Raw genomic sequence first — 16,689 nt, forward strand, 5'->3', positions numbered from 1 at the left:
ACAGGGCCTTACAATACAGAGAGATGAAGCATGGAAGAGACCTCACCTAGGGTTTGGGGGAAAGGACTAGAGAAAGCTTTCCTAGAGGAGGTGATATCTAATCTGAGATCTGGAGGACAGATAAGAGCAAGCCAGGCAAAGGGCAGGGCATGAAAGGGCACTGGGGGCCAAGGGACAACCTATGCAATGACCACCTAGGCTGGTATGTTCTAGGGACCACCCAAGAACCTTGATGAGGGGGACTGGGGCTGGGGAGGCAGGCCAGGGCCAGAGTGTGACGAGTGTGAGCCAGCTGAGGAGTTAGGACCTCATTCTGGAGGCAGCAGGGGACTGCTGGAGCATTCCAAGTACAAACCTGAGGTGATCAGATGAGCAGTTTAGAAGGATCATCTCAGCTGCAGGGTAGAGAGTGAATGGAGCGCGAACACTGGAGAAAGGGAGGCCAGAGGGATGTGGGAGAGGGGCTTAGGGGTCTGAACCAAGGGAGGGGGGATAGGGGTAATGACCTGTTGGTATAAATCAGCTGGAAATGTAGACACCTAACAGAAATGTAGACACGGTGAAGCCTGATTGTGGATGAGTGCCTGTCTCTGTTCAAACTGGCATCCAGACTGCCATATTGCCTACGTGGGATCCTGGGGTGTGTGTATGTGTGTGTGTGTGTGCGTGTATGGGACACTGATGTAGCCAAACCCCACCCCCACTTACAAATGAGGCAGGGGAAACTCACAGTTCCACAGTGGCCCAAACAGAGCAGGAGGCACGGAGCCAGGACCAGAACTTGTGTCTCCCGGTTCCCACTGCATGTGCTTTCCTGGTCATTTTGCGGATGTTTATTTTATACCAGGTGTTGCATACCCTAGACTGCACATCATGACATTGTGTAAAAGCCCTTGAGGAAAGGCAGTGATTTTTTTTTTTAAAGTAAATAATGTAGATTTGCCAGGAACAAATAATGCCAAATTAACATGCTTTCCTTCCCCTCGTCAGGATAAAAGGCTTAGTGGTTAAAGAAAACACAATACGTTTTGACATAGATAAATATCTGATAAGGTTCCATGTGCCACACTCATGGGAAATGTAGATCAAGGACCAGTGTGGTTGGTAGGAAAAAAATCAATAGATTCCACACACACACACCCCCCTCCCTGCCATCGTTACCGTTGGCAACACACGGCTGTTACTGTTGTCGGGGTTCCTCTGGGGGCATTCCTGAATCAATACCCTTCTCAGATTCTTAGGAAGAGGAAGGGCAGCTAAAGGAATGTGGTCATTGGAATCAGAAGGATCAGCGTTGGAAGGAAGAGTAGGGAGTAGAGGACGAATTGAGGTGAGGAAGCAGGTCAGAAAAGCAGATCAAGTGAGTGGGCTGGGTGGCAGGGGCAGAGGGAGCATCTAGTGGGCAAGTGTGTGAGCACGGGACACTGCAGGGCTAGAGGCAGCCGGCAAGACTGAAGAGGAATGCCTGACCATTGTGCTCTGTCCTGGTTCCTCAGGAAGGAGGGCGTGCCTATGCACCCACATACACATGCACACATGCACGCCCACATCCATATTCATGTGAGTATCTGCTTTCTGAGATGCGTCTGTACTCACACACGCTCACAATTCCATCCCCTAGCCTGTGAGCTGGCGTAGCCTCTCGGCTGGTTTCTGAGCCATGGTCTGTTTACACACTCAGCTTGGAGGGACCCTCAGGTGCAATCTTACAAGTGACTCCTCTGTGCCTCCTTCTGGCAGTGACCCAAGAACCTCCCCGGCTCTTGATAAACCTTTGGGTGCGATGCTTCAATGTGTCCGTCAGCAAGGATGAAGGAGGGAGTGTCCCATCCCTGAGTATGGAAGGTGTGCAAGTAACACTGAGTATGCAAAGCTGCCTGGTCCGAAAGCTTACTACACCCTGGAGAGAAATGGAGAACTGCAGGAACTTAGTGTTCTCCTTTCACATAACTGTGCCCTGAAGCACAGGTGCCTCTTGGGTTGGTAATAATAGCCAAGCGCTTGCTTTCCAGTGAAGATTAACGTGTCCAGTTATCACTGGAGAAGTTTTTGCTTCAGTGGCTTTTTTTTTTTTTTTAGCATAAGCCTACTGCAAGCAGGGCAGTGTTCTAGGGCCTCTGCAGGGTACGGGGCTGAGCAAGGAGCCATTTCCAGCCTCAAGGAGGGTCATCCAGAAGGAGCACATAACTGCATAGCCTGTGGGGAGCGACACCCTCCCCATAGGGGCTGCCTGGACAGATGCACAGACCCCAGCCCAGGCAAGATGCTTGGGAAACATTGGTTGAGTGAAGGAGGAAAGAAGGGTTTATTTCTCTGCTTATTTTTGGCTTTGGGAGTTGGGGAAGTCACCAGGGAGAAGGTGACACTTGATCTGGGATGATAGGATTTCAGAGGTAAAAGCCAGTCTGAAACGAAATGCCACATCACCACGCATATCTCATTAGAAGTAAACGGAGACACACAGGGAACCCTAGATTTACTTTCCAGCGAGGCGAAAGGGAGAACTTGCTCGAAAAGGTTGGCAAATGGCCCGCAAGAGAAAGGATTGAGACAATTTAGCTCAGAATGGCCCAGGGCCCAGCCTGTCTTGGGAGTCTGTCACATCTAGACACTGATCTTACGCTACCACATTTATTCCTCATGACAGGGATGGGAGGAGGTGCTGTCACTTTCATTTTCTGAGTGAAGCTCAGGGCATCGATGACATGTGCCCAAGGTCACACAGCTTGTAAGTGGGAGAGCTGTGCTTAGCAGCTCAGCCTGAGGGCTCCAAAGCCCTCCTGCTGCGCCTCATGCCTCTCCGGAAAGGGGATAGTAAGAAGTAGCCGGGATGAGGTCTTCAGGTGGGAGAGACCCATGAAAAAGCAGCTTTTCTCACTAGACAGGAAAACTGAGGGAGTAGCTTTAAGTAACAGCAAGAGTGCTGTAGGTTAGCTATCAGAAAGAACTTCCTCATTGTGAAAGCTGGTAAGTGAAGGATTGAGCTAACATCAGGCCCGTGTGTCGAGGCCAGTCACCCTTCACTTTAGTTCAGCTTCCACCCAGGGTAACTGCAGAAAGTTTGTCTTTTACCAGATCCTTTCTTTTCATGATTCCCAGACTCCCTGGGGAATGTTTACAAGGTCACAAATGCCTCCATGGCTGCTCCTCCTCTCTAGCTCTGGACGGTTACCCAGGGCCTACCTGCCGGTCACCTCTTAACCACCCTGTAACCAATGCCGATGCCCGGGCTCTGTACCCTATAAAGCGCACTGGGAGCTGCCATGGTGGCCAGTATGAACTGCCAAGGTCAGAGCCCAGCCTTGCTACTCACTGGCAGTATGACTTTGGGCATATTATTCAAACTTCTGTGCACCAGTCACCTCCTCTATTAAATGAGAGTATAGTACCTATGTCATAGGGCTCGTACGCAGATTAAATTAACAGATGTTACGCATACAGAATGGGGATTGGCAAACTATGCCCCGTGGGCCAAAGGCAGCCTACCACCTGTTTCTGTAGCCGAAGCTTTCTTGGCGTGCAGCTCCATGCATCCACTGACGCAGTTGCTAGGAACGCTTTTGCACTATAGCAAAAGGACTGGGTAGTTGTGACAGAAACAGTACAGCCTGCAAATCCTAAGATATTTTACTCTCTGGTCTTTTGCAGAAAATATTGGCCAACCTCAGATACAGAGTGATACCTGGTACATAGTAAGCGCTCATTATATGGTAGTGTAAAAAAACAAAAACAAAAACAGAAAACACTAATACTAAAAAACAATTCATTAGGCCTTGGGATTTAGCCAAAAAAAAAAAAAAAAAAAAAAAAAATTGGTTCAGGCCCTGGAATGACACAGGCAATTACAGTCTACAGATCTCCCTGAGGGCAACAATCATCCCTTTGCCATGGGTCCCCTACCACCATGTAGGCACCGGCCTTGGTCTCCTGGCCTGGAGTCCTCCTGACTGTGTTCCCTCCTCCCTGACACCAGGTTTCTATTCCTCTTTGTGGCCCCAGGATGATTCACAGTGAGAGCACCCAACTCCTTCAAGAAAAACCTCCTCTGCACTGTATGACCTGGTCCTTCTTCCATACCGCCCAGAAGAGGAAGTCACAATAGACTAGCCTGGGGCTTCTCAGCCTCTGCACTGCTGACATTCTGGGCAGGATAATTCTTTGTCGTGCGGGGCTGTCCTGTGCATTGTAGGATATTTAGCAGCATCCCTGGCCTCTACCCATTAGATGTCAGTAGCACCTGCCAGCTGGGATTCCAAAAATGTCTCTAGTCATTGCCAATGTCCCCGGAGGGGTAATATCACTCCTCTTGACCACAATGACTTAAACTTTGGAAATAACATCACAAGTGGGACAACAATGTTCCTGTTCAGGACACCTAAATTCATATTTAGAAAAACAGTGTTCTTTGCAAGGACACAGACCTGTTAAAGATGCACCCAGTTTGTATCATTGGGTCACTAAACAGAACGCTTAGCATCTCAGCCTGAAACACGAGCATTTGGATGGCTACAGCAGGGTTACGTTTTCATAGCAACATTGGGTAGTTCCAGGCCTCAGGTGTGTAGAGCTAAGAAGGCTTATCCAAGTGCTCCATCCTACAACACGGGGAGGGCTTCCCCGTGGACAAATTTCTGGCTCCTCCCCCAGAATGTTGAAGGTGCTTATGAACCCCACACCTGCCCCACCCCTTGTCCCATGCCAATCTTCCAGCTTCAAGGGTTTGTACATCTGACTCTACCTCAAGTGACAGGAAGAAACTGCTGGCTGCTATACAATAACAGTTCATTCACAGAGTCACTTATTCTTGCCAGCAGTCCTTAATGATTCCTTTTTGGGCTGGTCCTGGGATTAGAGACAAGCACGACACAGCCCTTGCCTTCAATGGGTTGACAGCCAAGGGACCCGCAGACATGTAAACAGGCAATTAGAGTGGAGCAAATTAAGTGCTATGACAATGTGTGCTGGAGCTGTGGACACGGAGAGATGACAACAAGCCTCAATTTGGAGGCAGAGTGACTGTCAGGACTGCCTGAGGAGCTGTTTCTTGAAAGACAAAGGAGCACAGCAAGAAGAGCATGTGAATGTTTATGTGCATGGGTGGTGTGTGTTTTAGGGATGAGGATGGCTTTCCACTGAAGGCAAGAGAGGTCCAAAAAGCAGGTAAGAGTGTATGGAGTGGTTAGAGAATCAGGGTGGCAGCAGCCTAGCATTTGAGGAGTGGTGTTGGGAGCTTGTTCTCCCTAGGTCTCTTGTGTTTCAGCAAATCTGTGGGCAGAGGCACTGATGGCTTTTGTTCCAGACAATCATTTCAAGGATGTGTATGTAGCAAATAGTTTTAGAAGACAGAGACAGTGTCTTCCTCCAGGGCAGAGAGCAGGTTTGTTTGCTATCCAATAAGATAAAGACAGTATCTCCCTTGGGGGTAAAGTTGGGCAGGTTTTCCCAACTTGGAGTTGCTTGGCCATGATGAGGAGCAGTTGGCATGTGCAGGTGTCACCTGGCCCTCGTTGTAGTACCCTGTGGAATTGGGGCTTGGGAAACAGACACAAATGTCACTCTGCTACTGCTGTGAGTATTAAACTGTCTTTTGTCTCTGACTCAGGAGTCTCGTGTCTTTCCCATGAAACTGTGGTAGCCTAACTTGTTAGTCTGGTTGAAATTTTAGGTCCCCCCTCCATTGACCTCAGATTTTTGACAGGTGGCAGTGGGGAAAACAAAGGCTGGAGAAGGGGGGATCACAAAGGTCTTGAGGGCTGCAGCAAAGGCCTTGGGATTAATCCTAAAGGCTTGAAGAGCCACTGAAGAATTTTCAGTAAAGTAATGTTCAGAAGTGGTGTGAATTAGCGTGGAGAGGCGAGGGCTGTGGGGTAAGCCTGGAGAGACAAGGCCAGACAAAGTGGACAGATATGGAGCTGTGGGTCTGAACAAAGGCTGTGCCAGTGGGAACACATGAAGGCCAAGTTTAAAAGAAACTTAATGTGGTCCTTGATAGCACTTTTGCTGATACAGGAGTCAATCCAGGTAACTCAATGCATGCCTCTTTAGACCTTTCATGCTCTGACATTTCTGAAGCATATAGACTGGATATCTCCTAGAAGGTCTCTCAATTTGAGTTTGTCTGAGGGTTTCTCATGAGATTAGGCTGTCCGTTTTGGCATGAATACCGTAGAAATAACGTGTCCTTGAATATCTATGTATTTCATCAGGAGGCTCTCGATTGGTGATAATTTTGATCACATGGTTAAGATAATGCCTGTAGCTTTCCATTTTAACGTTACCATAGGCAATCTATGGGAAGATCCTTTGAGACTGGGTACAAAAAATTTGAATGTTGATTGTATATTAGGTAACTGTACTAATTGTTAAATTTCGTGACTGGGATCGTTATATTGTGATTATGTTGGACAATATCCTTGTTCTCAGGAGACAGACATGTAAATATTTAAGTACAGGAAGGCATGAGGTCTAAAACTTCCTCTCAAAAGATAGCCCCAATTGGTGATGGTTCAACTTACAATTTTTCCACTTTAGGACGGTGTGAAAGTGATACGCATTCAGTAGAAGCCATACTTGGGATTGTGAATTTGGATCTCTTCCTTGGCTAGGGATACCTGGTGTGATTCCATTTGGTGACACCAGGTAGGGCGGCTGCAGCTCCCAGGCAGTCACACCATCACGAGGGTACAGACCTGAGGGACTTACAACCATCCTGTATCCAGACAAGCACTCTGACTTTCACTTTCAGCCCAGCACTCTACAAATTACATGAGATAGTCAACACTCTCTCATAAACTAGGCTTTGTGTTAGATGCTTTTGCCCATTTGTAGGCTAATTTAAGCATGTTTAAGGTAGGCGAGGCTGAGCTAAGATGTTCGAGAGGTTAGGTGCATTTTCAAATTACATGATATTTTCAACTTACAATGGGTGTATTGGGACATAATCCTGTCACGGGTTGAGGAGGAACTGTAACAACAATAATAATGTGCATATATATGTATATATAGAGCGAGTAATAAAGCAGGTGTGGCAAAATGTTAACAACTAGTGACTCTAGGTGAAGAGTACATGGGAATTCATTGTGGTACCTTCAATTTTCCATACATTTAAGATTTTTCAAAATAAAAAAGTCTTTAAAAAAGATACCTGAAAATAAAATCATTATGTCTCTGTGCCTAGCAATGGGGCCAAAGGAGAGGACAGGAAGAGGTAGATTGGGATTCCAGGCTTTGGTGTGGTGGGTGGTACCATCAGCTGAGACAGAGAACCTTGAAAGAAGTAAGGGAGGTTTTGGAAGGAGGAGGGTAAGAGAGGAAAATATGGCAAGTTTGGTTATTCTTTTTTGATGGTTTGTCTGTCTGCCTTCCTCTCCAGCCATGTCTGGTTTCAGGGAGCCATGGACATCGAATGGGGACATCCAGTAGGCAGCAGGTCTGGAGCTCAGGAGGAAACTGCGTAGGGCAGAGGTGGTGTTGAAACCATGGGAGGGGATGGCCTCAGTCCGGAGGCATGTGTGAAAGTAAAGAAAGAGCCAAGAACAAAACCATAAGACAGCTGTCATTAAGGGGGCAGTGAGTTACAGATAGCGGAAGAGGAGAGGTTTCAGAAATGGGGGTGGGGGCATTGGGTTCAAGGGCTGCAAGAAAAATGAGGGCTGAAGAGTCTATTTGAATTCAGTGGCACATGGACCCAGAAGTCAGAGTCGCAGAGCAGGGAGTCTGAATGGGAAGTGAAGACGCAGAAGCCAGCAGCTTAGACAATTCTTGTGAGATGCTTGGCTGAAAAGTAGAGGAAAGATATCACAGTAAAAGCGAAAGGGGAAGTACTCGTTCTAGTAAACAGACATCCAAGGTCCACAACTAAGTATTTTGCCAAGGCCACATTCAACTTAGATATCCAGTTTTGTCCCTCACCTACTGTCTAACCCTGAATGCAGTCACGGTTTGTCACCCCCAGGTTCACCCTTTTAACAAAGGGGTGGGGGTGGCGTTGGAGACAAGCAGCTTCTTGTCAGCTAGAGGAGACGGCTGTACCAATGATTCAGAGCACCTGAGACATTTTCACATCTCTCTTCGCCAAAGAGCCTGTCACAAAGGCAGCCTCTGCCCACTTAATTTGCCCTCCCACCAACTTCCTTCTTGTGGGAGGGCACACGGCTACACCACCTTGTATGGAACATGCCTTTGTTAGCATGATGATGGAAGGTTCCCCTTTTCATTCAAGTAAGAGCCTCGTTGACCCCTAGACTCTTGTTCTCGGGAAAGCAGCCTGCATTTTCTCCATCTTCCTTTTCTGCTGACTCTAGTCACACTTCTTCTAAAACCCTCACAGGAGAGGCACTGATGCTTTATTACACAACAGAATAGCAATTTAACCAGAGTCAGATATTTAAACTACAATAAAAAGCAACAATACGAATGAATAAATGAAGGTATATCCATACAAAGCGATAGAATTCAGCTATAAAAAGGAAGTACGGATATATGCTACAATATGGATGCACCATGAAAACAGTTCTATGATGTGAAAGATGCCAGACAGAAAAGCCACGTGTTGTACGATCTGCTTAGATGAAACATAGGGAATAGGCAAATCCATTGAGACAGAAAGTAGATTAGTGGTTACCAGGGGTTGGGGGTGGGGATGGGAAATGGGGGATGAGGATGGGGTTTCCTTTTGGGGTGACGAAAATGTTCTGGAGCTAAAGAGTGACGATGTTGCATCACACTGTGAATATACCAAGTGTCACTAATGGCAAACTTATGTTATATATATTTTACCACAATGAAACATTAATTAAATTTTTTTTAAAAAAAGCTATCTTACCCTGACGATGGGGAGTAAAAGCCAGGGCTCCAACTTCAAGGCCTTTGATCTGGGAAGGGCTTTTCATCAGCTCTTCTCAAATTTGGCTGCACATTAGAATCACCTGGGAAGCTTTTTAAGGCTTCCTGTGTCTGGATCCCACCCAAGACCAATTAAACCAGATGTCAGGGGCTGGGGCCAGGGGCACACTTAGAAGCTCTCAGAGATGCCAGTGTAAATCCAGGGTTAAGAAACACTACTGTAGACAGTGGTTCTCAAAGTGTGGTCCCCAGACAAGCAGCATCAGCCTCACCTGGTAGCTGAATCAGAAACTCTGCAGGTGGGGCTCAGCAATCTGTGTTTTAAAAAGCCCTCCAGAGAATTCTGATGGTCACTCAAGCTTGACAACAGCTGTTCTGAGACTAGACTGAACCACTGGTCTACTGGGATAGAAAGATAGAAAATACTATTTTGAAAAGTGTATGTGTTACTAGGAAAGAGAAACGCCAAGGGCTCTACAGGAGTGCAGAGGAGGGGGAAACACTCTGTCCTGTGTTAGGGGGAGAGAGGGGCAGGGAGAGATACTTAACCTCGTACCTCCACCCCCCCACACAACTCCAGTGCTACTGTGGGGGTACCTCTAGATATGGCAAGCAGAGGGGAGGGGCTTCTGAGGGCTAGCAGAGAGTTGAGTTGGCGGTCAGTCTCACAGCTCACCTCTTCTCCCCCTACTGCTACGGTTAAGCCAGAAATGACACCAAGCAAGGCTTGATCCTCTCAAACTGGCCCAGCTGACGCCAGCATCAGCTCTCCCTCTCAAGCTGGCCCAAATACTAATGGAAATAACAAAGAGGAAAGTTTGAGATAAAGTACAGATTAAAGCATCTTTAGAAAACTTTTCCCTTTTCAGGGCGCCTGGCTGGCTCAGTCGGTTAAGCATCTGACTTCAGCTCAGGTCATGATCTCAAGGTTTGTGAGTTCAAGGCCTACATTGTCAGGTCCTCCATCCCCCTCTCTCTCTGCCTTTCCCCCCTCTCATTCTGTCTGTTTCCCTCAAAAATAAACTTAAAAAATAAACTTTTCCCTTTTTATTAACCCATAACATAAAATCCAAGGAAGAAGAATGGGCCTCCTTCAGCAATCCAGCTTTAAGCTGTATAAATAATAAGTAACCCTGACTCTCTAGCCCTTGCTCACTGCCCTGTCTCTGACTCATTTGTAACATTAACAAAGGAAAATGCCAGTTTGATTCCTTGGCCTCCACTTGTTTATAATAAAATCATAAGACCTCATCCACCAATCATTAACCCACAGCCCTGCTAGCCTCCTTTCCTTCCGGGCAGGATCTTGGTTATTGTGGCCATGCCTCTCCACTTGACTGGCAGGAAAACAGGCAGAATCGGCAGAACATGGCCTTCTGCAGGGGGGCCAGAACCCAGCTAGGGTGGACTCTGTGGGAACTCCCTACTCCCCATAGGCTGAACCCACTGGACTTCTATGAGAAGCTGTATATCTTTTAATCAACTTTGGAAGTAAACTGCAGGACCTATAAAGTATATATTAAGTAGTTTTAAAACGTGGCTCCCATGTCCTAATGACATCTTCAGGATGTATGGTTTCAAGATGGATTTAGAGGGGGCCCCAAAGGCTGCCTTCTCCTCTGAATGGTGTCCTATGGCCTAGCCATGTTCCGTATGGCTCTAGCCACAGGACCATGACTGATGGCCCTCAGGGAAAGGTGGGTACCAGCCCCCTGAGAGGGGGACCTTTCTAACAGAGGAGTGTACATGAACAGGTGCCGAAAGATTCGCAGCATTGTCGTAGGGCGATGCCCATCTTGGGCATGGGCAAGCCAGATGTATCCTAGGTTCTTTCTGAGTTGATACATCACATGCATATAAAATACATAGGCTCTCTGCTGCAGCAAGTCCTCTGAGCTTGTGGTGCCCTCTGTCTGGAATGCCATCCTCTGTTTTTGCTCATGGTTGGCTCAGATCCATCCTTTCCGTCTCAATTTTAATGGCACCTCTTCTGAGAAGCCTTCCTGTAGCACCTGGTCCACAGTGATCCCTCCATTTTCTCCATCCTAGTCCTTGCTGATTTCCTTCATAGCACTGACTGCAGACTGTAATTATTATATTTATGTATTGGTTTGCCTATTTGCACTTTATTATCAGACTCTTCCTCTGGAATGGATGCTCCATGAGGACAGAGACCACATCTGTTTTGTTCTCCATTGCATCTTCAGTACCCAATACAGTGTCAGGCACATAGTAGGCACATTTGTTGGAGAAATGAATGAATGAACTTCAAAATTAAGTAGCATTCCAAGGAGAGTAGCAATTTCCTCCTCTAGTCACCATTTGAATACCCATTTTTAATTGCAAACATGATCAATTTCATTAAATGTATTCAAACTTGATACACCATCTGTGATCACTTCCACTTAAGTATATACATGCCAGGACTAGGTCCATTTTCATTATATAGTCAGATCCTTTGGGGGACTGACCGAAAGCTTTTATTGCACTGAAACTTTGACTATTGGTTGAAAAAAGGCATGTCAACATCCATAATATGTAGACCTTGTAAACCTTCCCACGATGGTTTTATCTGTTGGCACAAGTTTTGATCTGACTTTGTGTTTCGGCGGCCACGCTGAAGAGACACGCCCTGGAGCCTGTGGCACAGGACTGGCTTCCCAGGCAGCTGCCTGCACAAGGGTTCACAGAGACACAGAGATGAGTCTACCTCAGAGAGGATGACCATGAAGAAATGTCAGGGGCAGCAGGTGGATCTGAGGGACCGACTTAAGAAAGGCTCAAAGACAAACCTCAAAATAGGATGACAATGAATGCATTTTGTTTTTTGTCCAGACTCATCGGATACAGTGCAAGTTACAGACAATGTTTTTATTAAAATTTTTATTATTCTTGAGCACATAGGATGTACAGTCAGGGAGAGAGAATAATCGGTGAGAAACCGGAATCCGATTGTAGCAGTAACTACATAGCTCTCATCTTCGAAGGCGCTCTCCGTGCTTTTATTATATGTATATATAATACATATGTATTAGTATATGTACCAGGCATAAAAATATAAGAAATTACTCAACCCATAAAGTTTTTACTTACCCCATACCACGTCTGCAAACAGGTTATAAAATAATAAAATTATCCTCCATTAGTAAATGGAGTAAATGGAGGATAATGCATAAATTATTATTTGCTTGAGGCAAAGACATACCTCATATATGTACAGAGTAAATACACCCATATTGGGGAGAGATGAAGGGGGGACAGGAAAGAGAGACCTAAAGCCATTAAACAGAAACCTAGAGCCATATTAACCAGTCATAATCCATGAACCTTACCTGGACCCTGACTCAAACTGTTCAATGAACTTATGTGACAATTGGGGAAACCAGAACAGCCTCTGGATATCTGATGACATTAAGGCATTACTGCCAACAGTTTTTGGATGTGAAAATAATATTGTGGTTATTTTTTAAGACCCCTTATCTTTAATTTTTTTTTTTTTAGCGTTTATTTATTTTTGAGACAGAGAGAGGCAGAGCATGAACAGGGGAGGGGCAGAGAGAGAGGGAGACACAGAATCTGAAACAGGCTCCAGGCTATGAGCGGTCAGCACAGAGCCCGACGTGGGGCTCGAACTCACGGACCGTGAGATCATGACCTGAGCCGAAGTCGGACGCTTAACTGACCAAGCCACCCAGGCGCCCCAAGACTCCTTATCTTTACATAAGCATCCACAGATTTTCCTCAAAGTAATCCAGTGGTGGGGGGACAGACAAAAACTAAACTAATCATGGATTGACAGATGGGTACATTATATGGTACCTTTGCACCTGCTTTGAAGTTCTCTGTAATTAAGTTTTAAAACAAGACACAAGATGTATGAAGAAAATATCAAAATATAAGTTCATTAAAAAAAAATCACACTGACTTGTTTAGGCTCACTGGCGCACTTTGGTTGCATATACTGCGGAATGTGGAGAAAGTTTGTCTTCCCATAGCCAATCCCCTCTGATCAGCATTGCGGGCCCGCTGAGCTCCTGGATTTCTGCCTAGGTTTTCAGTCTATGGGTTTCACTTCCAGGCAGCCTTCAGTGTCCTGCTCTGATTCATCTGCTGAATACTTACTGAGTGCCTCCTTCAGCCTGGAGTCAATTTGTGCTCTGCTGGCTGGACCCTCCCCAACCCGCTGTCTTCTCAGAGCCACATTCCATCCATAGGTTCCTCTCTCTCCTGGATCCAACTCTCCTTCTCTACTCCCCTTTCCATTCTGTATGGAAGTATGCTTAAGTCTGTCTATTAAGAACAAAACCCTTCTTGTTATCCTCATCTTCCTATAACCATGTGCGCATGCCCATGTACACACACACACACACACACACACACACACACACACACACACACAGAGTCTTTTCTCAACCCTTTATGGTTAGATTTCTGAAATGAGCTTAAGAAATCCCCCAAATCAATTTATTAAGTGTTTAGTAAGTGTTGCTATATCAGACATGGGGGGAGGGACATGACAAAAAGCTCTAGTCTTCAAAAGGACTGTGAAATTTGTAGACAGAGTTCTAGTCTGGAGCAGGTTCATATGCTAGTCTGGAGACAGCAGTCACACATGAGACTTAAGTGAGTATTCATATCACTGTACCACCGTGTGAACCCCCAGCAGGCTGGCCAAGGAGTCCCGGGGCAGGGAGAAAGCCCTGGAAGTAGTTTTGGCAGGACTTGAGCTGGACTTGGAAGAGTGAACAGGATTCAGAAAGGCAAAGAGGAAAGAAGGTGGCATTTTAAGCACATTTTTTAGCATAAGAACATATGGGAAGGTTGAGTTAGTTCATAGCTTGTTCTGAGGATGGGGAAGCCGGCCTGACCATGGGGGCTGGCGGGGGAGGGTATGAGGGCCACTGAAGGCCTCAACAGGCCTTGAAAGATGGCTATGGCTCTGCTCTGTCCTGTTGGGTGGAGTGGGCGTGCTCTGGAGAAGGGGGGTGGGGTGGAGGGGCGGCGCCACAGAGGCAGGGCAACGTCTGGTTAGTCTGGTTAAACTCGGTTACGAGAGAAAGGAGCCTGGCAGCTAACAGGAGAGGCTGAGGCACGGAACTCTGCAGAAAGCCTTGACGGTGGACATGATGAGGGCTTACCCCAGGGTGGTGGAGACGGTGGTGGTAACAGTTTCTGTTTGATTCCATGACCAAGTGAGGGCACAGGATGGACACAGCCAGCTTGGCTCTGAGATCTGGAGCCTTGGAAGAGTGGGGCCAGTTGTTCTCTGATGAGGCATCACACCATCAAATTGAGATCCAGGCCATAACAGATTGATTAACTGAAGTTTGTGGACCGTACTTCAATCCCGAAGCTTACAAATAAACCATTCAACAGTTAGGAGATAACTGGAAAACTGAGTTCTGACTAGATTTGATAATATTAAGGAGTCGTTCACTCTGGAAGTGTGGTAACAGTCTTGTGGTTTTGAGTCCTTGTGTTTTAGAGACACATACTGAAATATGTACAGAAAAAATACATTTGGATTTGTTTCAAAATTATCCAAGGATGGGGAGAGTGGGTGCGATTTGTTTCTGCAAATTGTTAGTTGTCGAAGCTGGGGGACACGGAGTTTCACTGTGCTCCCCTCTCCCCCGTTGTATGTATTTGAAATTCTCCATGGAAAAAAATTCTGGTCCTTGGGCATCAAATCTTGGACCCCGGGCTTCATAATTCCCACTCAGAGATCACGAGAGGCATTTTGAGCTGTGCCATGTTAATCTCTTGTCACATTTCAAAACAAAAATGAGGTCCACTTCTGTTTTGCCTAAAGCAGAAAAACATGTGCTGGAAAAGAAATAATGCTGGGACTTTATTTGGAAAAACAAACTGGGAGATACACACGATCTCCTTTATCAGGATCATGCGAGGAATCCAACTAACTGAAAAGGCAAAGTCAAAATTCAGATGAGAAAAGTGGAATTTTTCTGATAGCTGGAAATAATAAATGCTTCTTTTGGAAGAGTCCATCCCAAGGGCGGTTTTCTGGCACCAGAGCACTTGGCATGAGTGTGAAAATCGTGGCCAAGTTGAAAAACCACAGCCCGGGCTGGAGCTGCCTGTAAAAAGCCAGCATTGCCTCTGCAACAAGTCACAAACTGCCCAGGCGGAGGCGAGGGGTGGGGGGCAGAGAGAGGTCTACTGACAACACCCCCAGCCCTGATACCGGCTGCCCTGGTGTCCACCCACACAGCACCTCACACCTGTCTCACTCACAAGCCACAACGATGGGAGGCTGCTCTGACAGTGTCCCCAGATGTGCAAGAAGGGGACACTGGCTGCCACGTGCTGGTGGAGGGTCCTATGAACTGTGGTGAAGCCCCATACTTGGCAGACCATCTCCCAGGCTCCAGGGCAGCAACCGGATTTTGTTCTCAGTGAGTGGCCCCCAAACAGAACGAACCCTCAGGCAGGTAAACGAGGAAGCTAGGAGGGTAAATTTTGAACCTGAGCAAAGGACCTAAGTTTCTTCTTTTCTTTTTAATGGGAAAAAATAAATTATACGGGGTAAAAGGGAAGCTAGGGGCATTCATAGGTGCATGCTTCCCTGGAGAGGAACAAGCACAAAATTAGCATCAGAATCCAGTTCAGTAAACAAGTAAGGGCCTGCTCCGTGCCAGGTGAACATGACATGATGCTTACCTGCATGGCGAGCACAGGAGAGGGGGGAAACAGGCATGCACCAAATCTCCTGGGTACATACTAAAACAGAAGGGCATGGAGGTCCTGGCACCCAGGCAAGGTAACTCTGTTACCTGAGCCCAAGTCTAACTTAGGGCAAATCATTCAATGTCAATTCTTCATCTGTAAAATGGGGCAATTCTTGCCTTTCGGATCCTATAGAGTTTAGAGATGTAACAACCAAAACTACTAAAAATAATAACAAGGCAGGAGGAGTAGCCTTTTCTACTAGACCCTGTTGCTCCTTTTATAAAAGCGCCTGTGAGTGGGGCTCAAAGACGAGGCCCCCTGTGGACGGCAGCCAACACCTGTGGCAAGTTCCTGATGCAGATGGCTTTCCAGCCAGACCTCGGAGTAGCAGCACCCTGCGCTCAGCCTCACCGCCGCTCCCCACTGGGCACCTTGTCACATGCCCAGGAGCTGCCTTGGCATGAGCAACCGTCTCCAACCCGTTCAAACCTGCCTGACACCGAGGGTGGAGGTGCTTAGTCCTAGGTAATCTCAATCAGTCTTGGAACTGAGAGCCAGAATGGAACTTCCAGAACGCAGCAGCGTTCAATCCTCTCATTTGTACGAGGGTAAAGGAGACTCAGGCAGCGCATGTGACTTGCTCAAGGTCACTCACTGAGGTGCTGGGACAGCTGGCGCTGAAATCTTGTTTTCTGGACTCTTCTGGTCCTGTGCAGTTGCTTTTCTTTCCTCGGGAGGTTTTGCCAACACAGACTCTGTTGCCTTTTATATCCCTAGTCTTTCTGCCCCCCAAATACCTAATTCAGTGTGACTTCCAACAAAGAGTATTTAGGGTGCAATGAAAAAGAAAAGTTCCTCCTGACAACCTTTTCCCAAGCTCTCTGTTCTTTGGGGTCTTTTATTCTTTGGGAAGCTCTTTACTAAATGCCTGTTATGCATGGGACCCTAATCACAGCATGAGTTCACAGAGATGAACAAGAGATGTCCCTGTCCCCCAGGAGCTCTTGGTTTAGTTATCACTAGAAGGCTCTCTTCATGACACCTTTTGGAACCTCTGCTCTGGGAAGAGAAAGTCCTTCTGACCCAGTTCCCTTTAGTCATGTGGGCAAGGAGAAATCATCTCATCGCTACGCCTCTTTACTCACTGAGTTTTTC

The 16,689-nt window shown here is 46.7% G+C and overlaps 2 protein-coding genes across 7 annotated transcripts in view; one reads left to right on the top strand and one right to left on the bottom strand.

Moving 5' to 3' along the window:
* The window catches only part of CA12 (carbonic anhydrase 12), a 51,989-nt gene that overhangs the window by 13,394 nt on the left and 21,906 nt on the right, over positions 1-16,689 (top strand). The window lies entirely within an intron of this gene.
* APH1B (aph-1B gamma-secretase subunit) overlaps positions 9,068-16,689 on the bottom strand; it is an 87,787-nt gene continuing 80,165 nt past the window's right edge. The window contains exon 7 of the mRNA XM_060618360.3: positions 9,068-14,197. The gene's annotated coding sequence lies outside the window, so the exon portion shown is untranslated. The remainder of the gene's footprint in view (positions 14,198-16,689) is intronic.

The sequence above is a fragment of the Panthera onca genome, chromosome B3 (genome assembly GCF_046562875.1).
Source record: "Panthera onca isolate mPanOnc1 chromosome B3, mPanOnc1 haplotype 2, whole genome shotgun sequence".
NCBI lineage: Eukaryota > Metazoa > Chordata > Mammalia > Carnivora > Felidae > Panthera > Panthera onca.